At 32.0% G+C, this 12,064-nt stretch overlaps 1 long non-coding RNA gene across 1 annotated transcript; it reads left to right on the forward strand.

Moving 5' to 3' along the window:
- The first annotated feature begins 4,512 nt into the window (after positions 1-4,512).
- LOC128294197 (uncharacterized) lies at positions 4,513-9,121 on the forward strand. Its single transcript, XR_008284501.1, has 5 exons — positions 4,513-4,828; positions 4,927-5,011; positions 6,927-7,013; positions 8,131-8,184; positions 8,835-9,121. It is a non-coding gene; the product is annotated as an uncharacterized LOC128294197 (long non-coding RNA).
- The last annotated feature ends 2,943 nt before the right edge of the window (positions 9,122-12,064 follow it).

Below are 12,064 nucleotides of genomic sequence, written 5' to 3' on the forward strand. Positions count from 1 at the left end.
CAATAGCTTATAAGCAACTCAAATAGTTTCATCGAAGTTTACAACAAAATCACATATTCACTACAAGCAGTTTTCCTGACCAACAGTCACTAAGTTGTTTATAACTGGAGCTACAAAACTCAAAATCAATTGCCATTAATTTTTCCCGAATGTAGACTCATGTATCTTTCACCCATAAAATTTTCAGAATTTTAGGTTTGGCCAATCAATACCAGATTTTTCTTAAAGTTTCCCCTGTTTCACTGTTTGACTAATCTGGCCACTCTTCGCTACGAATCAAATTTTTCATTGTACAGAATTCATAATGTGTTATATTTGATTCCATTTGAAACTATACTCATTAAGGAGTCTAAGCATATAAATCTTATCTTATAACCATTTTTGTACAAATTATAATGATTTTCCAAAAACAGAACAGGGGATTCCGGAGTCATTCCGACACTGTCCCGTACACTTTAAATATCTCTTTATAGGAAATTTCTTTGCTTCCACGGTCTCTTTTATAAGAAACTAGACCAACTAAGCTTCGATTACATATCTTGTTCAGCCTATAATTCCACACCAACAATTTATAGTGATTTTCTAAAATCACATTACTGTTGCTGTCCAAAGCAAATTATTACAATTTGCTCTTAAATTTCAAGTCCAAACACCTATGAACTTACCATTTGAGTTTAAGACATATCATGGCCACATCATATCTTATCAAATCAACTCATTATGTCCTATTATGATTGAATTTACTCAACGATTAATCGCTTAAAACTTACTTCGAAGTGGTCGACGATTAGATGTCCACGGCTATTCGTTTACTTTCTCTTTTCCCTATCCGACTTTGATCCTCTTTGCTCTTAAGCTTAAGTAAAACAATAGATTGCTTAAGTACTTAACTAATATTATTCACTTAACAATCACATTTGGCAATCACCATTCAAATTCAACTCAATCACAACATGGCCGAATACACACTTCTCCTACTTCCATTCTAAATAAAAGTTTATCGAGCTTCCATCTTCATTTAACTATGTACCATTTAGAACTATCAATACTTTACACCCTTTAACAAATTATAATCAATTGCCAAATGCATCTTTGACAATTTAAACCACACAACTCAATTTCTTACAATTTAAGCTTAGAAATTTCTATTCATGAAAATTTTAGCAACATGGAGTCCATTAAACACTCCAAAATTTCATTTGAACAACAATTGTTCAACCTTCTAGCAAAATTTAATCTGGACAGCAAGCATTATTTTCTTTTATTTCAAGCATGCAGCAGACCAATTTCTCCACATTTTACAGCACATTCAAATCAGCATTTACATCTTTGGAACAATTTGTTTTCAAGCTGAAATTTCCAGCAGTCATTTATGCATTTAATTGTCAAATGGTTACGTCACTACTAACAATTGAAACTTAGTAAGATTAACATAATATTTTAGCTATTAAACTCAATTTATCAACCCCTAATCGGCATGAAAATAGAACCATTAATTTGTTCAATTTTTGGACAGCATAACGAAGGCACAAAATTGGACGGTAGTAATTTTTTTTACAACTAATCTAAGAGCTTTTCTTTTCTACAACCCACATTCATGCCTTCCAACCACAATCCATCATCATTTTCTTTAAAACAAGGTTAAAGATAGAAGAGAGCTTGGAAAACTTACCAACTTAGGATACAACTCCTAAACAAGCTAAATCCTTAGTTTCCTTCAACATGCAAGCTGTCTCCATTTTTCTTTTTGTTGCAGCCCTCTTCTTCTTCTTCGATGGATTACCGAGTTACTTGAAATTTCAGCTACCTAACTAGCTAAAATCATAGTTTTTCCTCCTTCTTGCCATCTTCTAAGCTAAAAATTAAAGCAACCCAACTTTCTTCTCCCTCCCCAAGTCACGGCAATGGAAGAGCAAGGTGAGACAACTTTTTTTTTTCATCACCCTCTCTTTTCATTTCTTTAATACTAACCTCTTATTTTATTCTTTCTAACATAACACACTAACACAACATGTTTCCAACATGTTTCCACCCATAGCATGGCCGCCACTATGCTTAATTTTGGGTAATTTGCCATGCAAACCCATCTTTTTCACAACATGCATTATTAGGCCACTTTACATTTGCCTAGCACATTTCTAAATTTTCTCACATAAGTCCTATTTGATAAAATTCACTTACAATTAACAAAATTCAAACATGAAATTTTCACACATGCATATGTACATATAATGAGCATCAACTATAATGGTTAATTATTTTTATGACTCGGTTTTTTGGTCCCGAAACCACTTCCCGACTAGGGTCACTTTAGGGGTGTCACGTCCCCAACACACCCCCAATGCATTTAAACGCAATAGCAACTAGATATTATACAAATTCCTGCGAAAACATTTTTAGATATTTTCCTATGCTACCATTTCACAAAAGCTGAAACTACAGAAATTTGGGGTGTTACAAATTTATTGGCCAGAGATTTCGTCATATATAAAAATTTCAGTTTCTTCCATAGCACGAACATTGTTTTCTCCATCAGTACCTCCTGCAACACATTATTTGTAAGGCATGGTTGAATTGCTTATAGAGCTTTTTCATCAAGCTCTTACCATTTTGACTAGTCCGCATTTGTATGTTCCTTCCCTGTAATGACCTTTTTTAGTCCGTTTTGAACCAGTATTGTCGCCATTCAAACTTGCCACAGACTAAAATTTACTATTCTATCAAACTTCTCAATGTCAAATCTTGTTGCTATCATCTCTGAACGAATTGAATGCGTAAATTGAACCAAGCTATGATACTAATTTGTTGGCTATAAATCAGTGTAAGCAACGAATAAGAATAATAATGAAGAAATTCAAAAGATTGAACACAAGTTTTATGTGGAAAAACTTCTCAAAAGAGGATAAAAAACCACGCGTAAAAAAAGATTTCACTAATAAGATAAAAATACATGATGGGAAGAGTCAAAACAAAGAAAACCCGAAGCTCTAAAATAAAACTTCTTCAAATTGAAACACATAATTCTCTCATAATCGTGTTATTTTTTATGTATAAACCTAGGGTAACTATAGTCGTTTTATAGGTTAAACTTTGTAGGTTTATGACTAGAATATTCCTAGATTAATCAAAATTTAAGTGGGAGACCAAAATAGAATTTAACTGAAAGAAGGAAACCAAGAAACTTGAGGTACACATTGTCATGTTGTGACGAGGAGGCACCATGTCGTCAAGACGATGAGTTTATTCTCTTCATGACGTCAGCAGCTTGTTGCGGCATTATGCCCTCAATCATTTTGGTCTAAAATGCGAGACATACACCGCATAAATGAAAAGTGTTATTACGATTCTCTTCTATTATTTATTTATTTCTTCTTTTAGAAGCACATTTGCAAGAGTAGTTACCAAACAAACATGTTCATTGACATTACAAATTAACTAATTTTTATATAAATATATTCAAAATTAATATACAACATTTTGAATTGGAATATAAGAATATGGACTGTGGAATATATATTAATGGAATATATAACAAGTTAAACAAAATTAAGTGGAAAAATTGAATGATTTTAAATTGAGACAAATCAACTTTTTTTTGTTTGATGATAAATTTAGTTTCTAATATTTACATTTTTGTTAAATTTGTTCTTATTATTTTTAAATTAAATTTACTCCTCAACCTTTTGAAAAGAGTCAAATCATTTTTTAAAGTAATTTTTGACCAAAACATTAATTTTTAACTATATTGGCATTACAATCCACGTATAGTTCATGCTAACATGACATTATTTGTCTTATATGCCACATCAACAAATAATTTTCAAATTATAAAATATTCAAAATAAAAATAAATTCAAAATTCAAGAAAATATAAAATTTATAAAAAGTACATGTAGATTGTCATGCAAGCTTCTAGGTTTAAAAATTTAATGTTTTAGTCAATATTTCCATTAAAAACAACAATTCAACTCTTTTTTTAAAGGGTGGTGGTCAAATTTTACTCTTTTTTAAAGGGTGAGGGATTATCTGAAAAAGAATAATGATCAAATTGACAAAAAATGTAAACATTAAGAGATTAATTTGACATTATACCATTTTTAAAGACTATGGATAATTATGAATTTATTATTTTTAATAAATTTTATGATGTTTATAATTTTAGAATGAATCTGGACATATTTGTGTCTAGATTCAAATAAACCTGGACAACTATCTATTCAGGCTCATTATATACTATTTTTTTAAAAAAATTGAATTTTTATTTTTACTTTTTTTTGAAAATTTTCATTAAATACACTACACACAAAATATAAGTTCCAAGTTTTCATTTTTTTAATTTCAAAAAATATTTTTCATTTTCTTAAAACATAAATGGACAAACATTATTATATAATCTTCTAAACCCTTCTAATTATGATTATTTTTTATGTAAAATAGCTGAACTCATTTATTAAATCTAAAAAATGTAAAAGAAATAAAAGTTTGACACAAACAAATGGCTCCTGGGAAAGCCACACTGTCCAATCTAAAGAATGAATTTTCACCTCCCATGTTGTAAAGAAACATTTTAGAAACAAACAACCCATTCGGGAACCAAATTGCCTCTTTCAAAGAAAACATAGATCAAAGGTGACCAAAACAAGACTCTACCAATCTTCATCACAGCTTTTCCGGCATCTCTTTTTCTCTAAGCCGGCTCTCCTTATTGCTTTCTATCGCGCTCTGTTCGTCAGCCACAAAATCAAGAATCCCTCCCTCTAGATGAGTATTCTCCCATCTTATTCCTTCTGTAGCAAGGAGATGTACTAAACCATTTGCTTACCTTGATGTATGTTCAAAACTACATCTATTGAACCTTTTACTCAGTTCCTTCGAATCCTTGATGTAGATGCTTATAGCAGATCTATCCTCTTGTTTTATTTGCAGTTTTTAGGTAATCAAACGGGCATCCCCAACAATTACCATTCTTCGAAATCCCAGATCGAGTCCTATTTGCACTGCCTGGAGATAGGTCAGTGCTTCAGCTGCAAAAAGAGAAGTTATGTATCTATTAAGTATGAGTTTTGAACCTAGAATTTTCCCATCTAAATTCCTACATACTAAACCTGAACATGATTCTCTTGTATGATTTTGGAAAGCTATATCAAAATTTATTTAATAAAATCTAGATTTGGTGGGCACCATCTTTTTGCCACAATTTTTTGACCAAGTAAATGTCTATCAATATAGTCTATTTCCTTAAGATATGCCTGTATGAAATAACCTAATTCATAAGAAGTTTTTTTAATCCCGTCATGCACCTCTTTATTCCTTGTTGTCTAGCTGACCCAAAGAGCACAAAACACCTTCCTACACTTGCGTGTTGAAATTATAGAAACAATACTCATTAACAATATAATAACTTGTTTGTTATTGGTGTCGAAAACAGTGGTTTCGGGGCCATCAAATCTGACAAGTAAGTTCATAAATATTATTATATAATATTTACGAGTCAAATTTGGTTTTAAAAAGGTTTTTGATTTGATAATTTATGTTATATAAGTGATTTATTAAGTTCAAGTGCCTATGACCCTAAGGTCAAGTGGTTTTAGAAAATGAGCTATCGAGACCTTGTTTCTATAAACTGAGCCATAAATATTTATAGTCATTAAGGTGGTATTAAAGTTTTATTGAAAAAATTTAACGTTTTGATAGTTAATTAAGTGAAAAGGACTAAATCGTAAAAGTTGAAAAAGTCAATCGATATTAATTTAAAGGTGTTAATTGCTTAAAAAATTATAGTTGGATGGCCTTAATGGGTAATTTACCCATACCTAAGATAGTGGGACGGTTTAATAAGTTTTAATGTTTATTATGTTATTATATTATGAAAATGTTAAATAAAAAGCTTAAAAAAATAAAAAACATAAAAGACAAAAGCTATTTTCTTCTCTCCCACCGAATGTCACCATGGAAATGGAAAATTAAAAGCTTCAAGCTTCGGTTATTCTTTGAATGATGCATGGTAAGCCATTTTTCACCCATTTCTAATAATTTTTATGTTTTTAGATCGTTACAATTAGGTCCAGCTAGCCCGTACCTTCAATTTTGAAACTGTTAAAGATTTTGAATGTTTTATTGATGAATCTTATGGTATGTGTGTTAAATGATAAATTTTTAATGTTGGTTGATATTTAAAAGTATTTTGTTATGTGATTTTTGATGAATATGTCCATTAAGGACTAAATTGTTAAAATAGTAAAAATAAAAGGATTTTTTGTGAAATTGTTGCATGATTAGGATGTATTGGATAGCATACATATTCATCTAGGCTCAATTTTGGGTAAAACTAGTTAATTTGCGTGTTTTAGACTTAGGGACTAAATTGAATAAAAGTAAAACTTTAGGGGTAATTTTATAAAAAATGTAAAAAATGACTAAATTGCATAAAATGAATTTATTTACTATCTAAATTAATATATTGAATAAAATTATTAATTAGATCAAGATCGGGTGAAAAATCAAGGAGAATAAAAAATTACCAAAATGCCCCTATACTTTGACATTTCTGCAATTTAGCCAGGTAAGTTCATATGGTTTAAAATTTTAATATCTATATGAATCGTTGAATTGTATAACATAATACAATAAGTATTTATTCAATTGATGATAATGAATGATTATTCGAGAAATATTATTGAAAATTGATGTTCGAATTAGATTAAATGCGGGACAGAGTACAGTCATGATTTGGTGTGTTATAGGGGATTGGAGTGGAGATGGCTATGGAGTGATGTATATTCATATTGCTCAAGTAAATCGAGGTTTAACATGTGTTGTGAATTTTCGTGTTATACTCTGTATTTGGTGTTTTGGTTGGATTAACTCTTATGAGCATTGGTATGTTAGAGGGATTGACTCGTGTGAGCATCTGTTGTGTTTTGAAGGGATTGGCTCCTGTGAGCATCTATTGTATTTGGTTGGATTAACGATGTCCTCTTATCTGTAAGTCGTTCTTCGAATGAAAAATCTTGGTAAGGTAATTTATTTAATAAATTTGAAAGATTTGTTATTTATTGAATATTGATCTGAATATAAATGAATTCAATAGTTGAGATTGTAGATGATGCTTAGGTTTATGTTAAGCTTAAGGGTACATTATATCATGTTTAATATTAATGATATACATTGAAATGGTAATTAACAAAAATGAGAATATGCTTATGTTCATGAGAAGGTGGTATGATTCAAAATATGTATTTTCTTATAAAATGGTTTAGCATGTGATTGACCCCAAATGAGTTGTATATTTAAATGCACTAACTTGTGTATTGATGATGGTGACTAGGCTTATGTCAATCTTGAGATAATGATTGATGTTTATGCTTATGTTTGGTATTATACAAATGAAACGGGTAAGAAAAGGTAATGAAACAGTAAGATCATTAATGAAATATGATATGAAAAAAAAGGTATTGATAAATTGAAAGATGTACTTATATATGAGAAATTACGTATGTTATGGATGAACTAACCTATGATGTGAATAAATATACTAATTATTGAATTGATGTTGTTATTTAAGTTTATGCTTAGTAAATGGAATGAAAAGTAAGTAAAGGAAGTAATTCATAGTTTTATGAAATGGTTAATGATGGTGTATATTGTTTTATAAAATCCTATTAAGTAAGGAATGAAAATATATATGATATTGATAGACTTACTCATTTATGAGTGATGGTTATGTAGTTGATAAATCTTGAGGCATGGTTATAGGTTTATATTTAATCTACAAAGTTCATTTTTGAAATGGAATGTTATGTTTAAAGTTTATATGAGCTTACTAAGTATTCATTACGTACGTAGTTATTTTCCCCTTACTTTAGAGATTATCAGAAGCTTGATCGGTTTGGAAGCTCATCGCAGATTTATCACACTATTCAGCGATAATATTAGTAGATTTTGATGTTTTGGGTCATGGTTATAATGGCATGTATAGGTGGACATATGTTTAAGGTTTAGTTAATGTTTATGACTTGTAATGTTGTTTTGAAGTGCAGAATTAATGGTAGTTTCATACCTTGATGATTGGTATGTTTGTGGTATTTTGATGCTAAATGGTTGATGTTTATTTGGTCAAGTTGATGCAAGGTTTTACGACCAAACTTGGTATGTGCTGATGAGGTTTCATTGAGGTCATTTGAGGTAAGTTTTGGTATGGAAATAGATTAGATATAAATGCCAAATGAATGATCAATTATGCATATGTTTTGGGTGAATTTGATGAATTGTGTTTGAGGTGCTTTAATTGCATATTGCAAGTGGTCTTATTATGCATATTTTGGTATGTTTTGGTGCTTTGTTCATAGATGCTTTTGGCTTGTAGGTTCAAGGTTGATTTGGGTGAAAGGAATGGTTTGAAATTGGTTTATTACATGGGCGTGTGTCTTAGCCGTATGTGACACACGGCCGTATGACCCTTGTAGTATGAATTTTTCTTTCTTTTTCCATAAAGTTCTAAATATTTTCGATTTAGTCCCAAATCGTTTCTAAGTGTCTTTAAGGCCTCGAGGGCTTGAAGAAGGGACATTTGCATGTGTTTGATGGAATATGATGTGTTTTATAAATTATTGTAATCGAATGTTTTAAGTTAAAAGCTTTTGGTAATGCTCAGTAATCCTATTCTGATGACAGATACGGGTTAAGGTTTTACATTTAGTGGTATCAGAACTACGGTTTAGTCAGTTCTCGAACTGAACGTAACATGTGTGAAGTCTAAAAATACATGCCATTATATGACCCAAGGTAGTGTGATATCTTCTGACTCTGATAAGATTTGTTTCATTTTTAAACAGAGATATTTTCCAACCGAGCTAATTCCGATAATGTTGAAAGTGATATTTAAGTATCTGATTAAAATGTTGCTAAGGATGAGTAGAAACTCATAAGGTAAGAGAAAAATTTCATAATGTTATGTTGATAATGAATGTTATGTTTTGTGTATTTTTTAAAGTAAAATTTTGAGGCTTTACGATCTCCACCCTTCACCTTCAAAATCTTATACAACGAAATTCACAAGATTTATGTTGATTAAGCCCAAAAGTATGAAATCGAAGAGTTCAATGGCTGAATAAATAATAATGCGACCAAATCCAAGAATGAGTTATCAAGTAAAGAGAGTTCTAGAGGAGATATTAGATTTTTTTGAAGATCATTTTGGATACGCAATGTCGTTGTTAAAGAAGAGATTAACTACTGGTAATCGATTTATTCAGGTATGGTATCTAAAGAATAGATTAATCGAAATTTCTTCTGAATTGATTTCTTTTGTCAAACAGGATAATGTGGAGTCATAAATGACTACAGTAGTCAGTGGGATAGTGTTTGAACTACAAATGTGTCTGAATGCAGTGGTTATGGCGAAGTAACTTACAACGATCTCTTCTGAGTATTCTATATGTTCTTTTATCTTCAAAGATATATGCAATTGTTCATCTTCAGATGTAATTCTTATCATATGAGAATGCTAGATAACCAAATGGTTAGACGGAAGCATTGTTAGTCTGGTTGATTAATGATCGGCATTGCTCTATCTTTCTTTGGTATTCTATTCTATTATGTTCGATAGAAGATTCAACGATAAAATTCATATGATGTTATTTTATTTTTTTTACTAGTCGAAGCTCTAAATTATATATAAATGCAATTTATATTGTCTCTGTCACAATTGATTCCAGTGTGTGACAGCCCAAAATTGACCCTAGTCGGAAGGTGGTCTCAGGACCACAAAACCGAGGCATAAAAATAATTAAAAATTTATTTTGATGCCTATAATATGTGTGTGCTCATGTATGACATTTTATGATGATTGATTTAGTGTTATAAGGGTGAATTCCACAAGAAAGGACTTAGTAATGAACTTTGAAAGTATGATAGGAAATGTGTGATGACTAATTAAAGCATGCATGCAAAATAATGGACTTGCATGTCAAATTCCCCTTTATAGGTGGTGGCCGGCCATGACAAGGAGGATGGGCTAAACATGTCATGAAACATGTTTTGTTGGTGCATTAGGGTGAAATAATAAACAAAGGTGTATGGGTGATAAAAAATGAAAAAAAATGTGTGTGAGTGTGGTAATCCCCCCATTGCCGTGAGTTGTAGAGAAGGAAAGAAAAAATTTTGTTCATCCTTTCTTTGAGCCAAAACTAAGGAAGAAGGAGGATTTTTGCTTCATGCTTGGTTTGGAAGAGATCTAGAAGGAGATTTGGCTAAGTTTGCATCAAGATTAAGGTATGTATGAGGTTGTGTTAGGAGTTTCATGCATGTTTTGGTTGCTAACTTGATGTGCATGTTAGCCATGGCTCAAATCTTTGTTAAGCCATGGAAATGGTATTTGGCCAAAGTTGTTATGGTGATGAAGCCATTGCATGCTAAGTGTGAAGCTTGATGATGATGCATGCAATGATGGATTGTCTACTCTTGAGTAAGATTTTGAGCTTTCTTTTTGTTTTATCATGATTGAAGTTGAAAAGGAGCATGATTGTCATATTCGCCATGATGCATTCATGAGCATGGTTCATGCTTCTTGCATGTTAGTTAAAATTTGTGTTTTGGATGGCTATGGACACCTTGAAATTCGCCATGCTCATATATGTATATATATGTTTGCACATGATGTTTTGGTTATGAAGGAAGTGATGAATAAGTTTGTTTAAAGAAGAAGATGTTGAAGAATAATTGTGAAATTGTAAGCACATTCGCCTAGCACACATATGAGTGCTTGATGCTATATTGTAAGTTTTGAGCTACAATATGCAAAGCATTAACTAGTAAAATGCATGCTGTTTTGTGTGGTATTAAGTGCATAATTGGCCTCAACATGGACAAGTATATTCGGCCTTGGGTAGCCTATTGAAGGCCTTAGCTTTTCCTTGATGCTCGAATAAATTGTATTGAATTGCTTGATGTAGTATAAAATGTGCATGACCATTGTGTATTCAAGCTAAAGGGTGGCCATATGACCATTTAAATTCCTTGTCATATTCGCCATAAGCTAGCACAATGAGGTTTTGATAAATTGAATTTGTTTGAATTAGCTCAAGAGCTAAGAGGGCCACAATTGGACAAGGGGAAGGAAAAAGTAATCGAATAGCCGTAAAAGCCGTTCGACAACATCCGAGGTAAGTCCTCAAGAAGTGACCTTACTTGAATTATGTGGAATGAAATATGGATGTATTGATTATTGATTTATGTGTGTATGAGTATATGAATGATACCCGGGCTAAGTCCCGAAGGCGATTATGTTAGTGATTATAATTGTGTTTGAGCCTTAGTAACGAAAATAAATATGTATGTCCAATGATTATTGATGTATGTGTGCATGAGAAATTGATTGATATCCGGGCTAAGCCCCGAAGACAATTATGCTGGAAATTATAACCGGGTTAAGACCCGAAGGCAATTGTGCTAGTGGCTACATCCGGGCTAAGACCCGAAGGCATTCGTATGAAGTCATTCTATCCGGCTAAGACCAAGGCATTTGTGCAAATCGTGATATCCGGGTTAAGTCCCGTGAGGCCTTGGTGCGGGTTACCATAACCGGCTATGTCCCGGCGATTGATCAAGTAGCGACATCCGGTTAAACTCGAAGGTATGTGATTTGAAAATTATAAGCTTGCTGGAAAATTTCAGCTAATGCACTTGTGAAATTTCCCAATGACAAGGTAAGTGCGGTGTGTGCTTTATGCGCTAGGAGTAAGAGCGTGTGAATATCCGCTCCTATGATGGAACGAGTTATCGGCCTTAATGAAGCCGTTATTTGTGTATGAACATAAGAGTTGGGATGGTGAAGTAAGTATGATTATGTGAATGTGCATTAATGAAATGATGCATTTAACTATGTGAATGTATTGCTGTAATTAGAGTTGATTATATTCCTTGAGACTTACTAAGCATAAAATGCTTACTCCATTGCTTTGGCTCTCGGTTTTCTAGATTTCGCTCGATAGCAATCGGATTCGGGATCGTTGAAGTCGAAGTCATCCACACTATCAAGCCCCATTTTGGTATAAATTCTTGGTTG

The sequence above is a fragment of the Gossypium arboreum genome, chromosome 6 (genome assembly GCF_025698485.1).
Source record: "Gossypium arboreum isolate Shixiya-1 chromosome 6, ASM2569848v2, whole genome shotgun sequence".
Classification (NCBI taxonomy): domain Eukaryota; kingdom Viridiplantae; phylum Streptophyta; class Magnoliopsida; order Malvales; family Malvaceae; genus Gossypium; species Gossypium arboreum.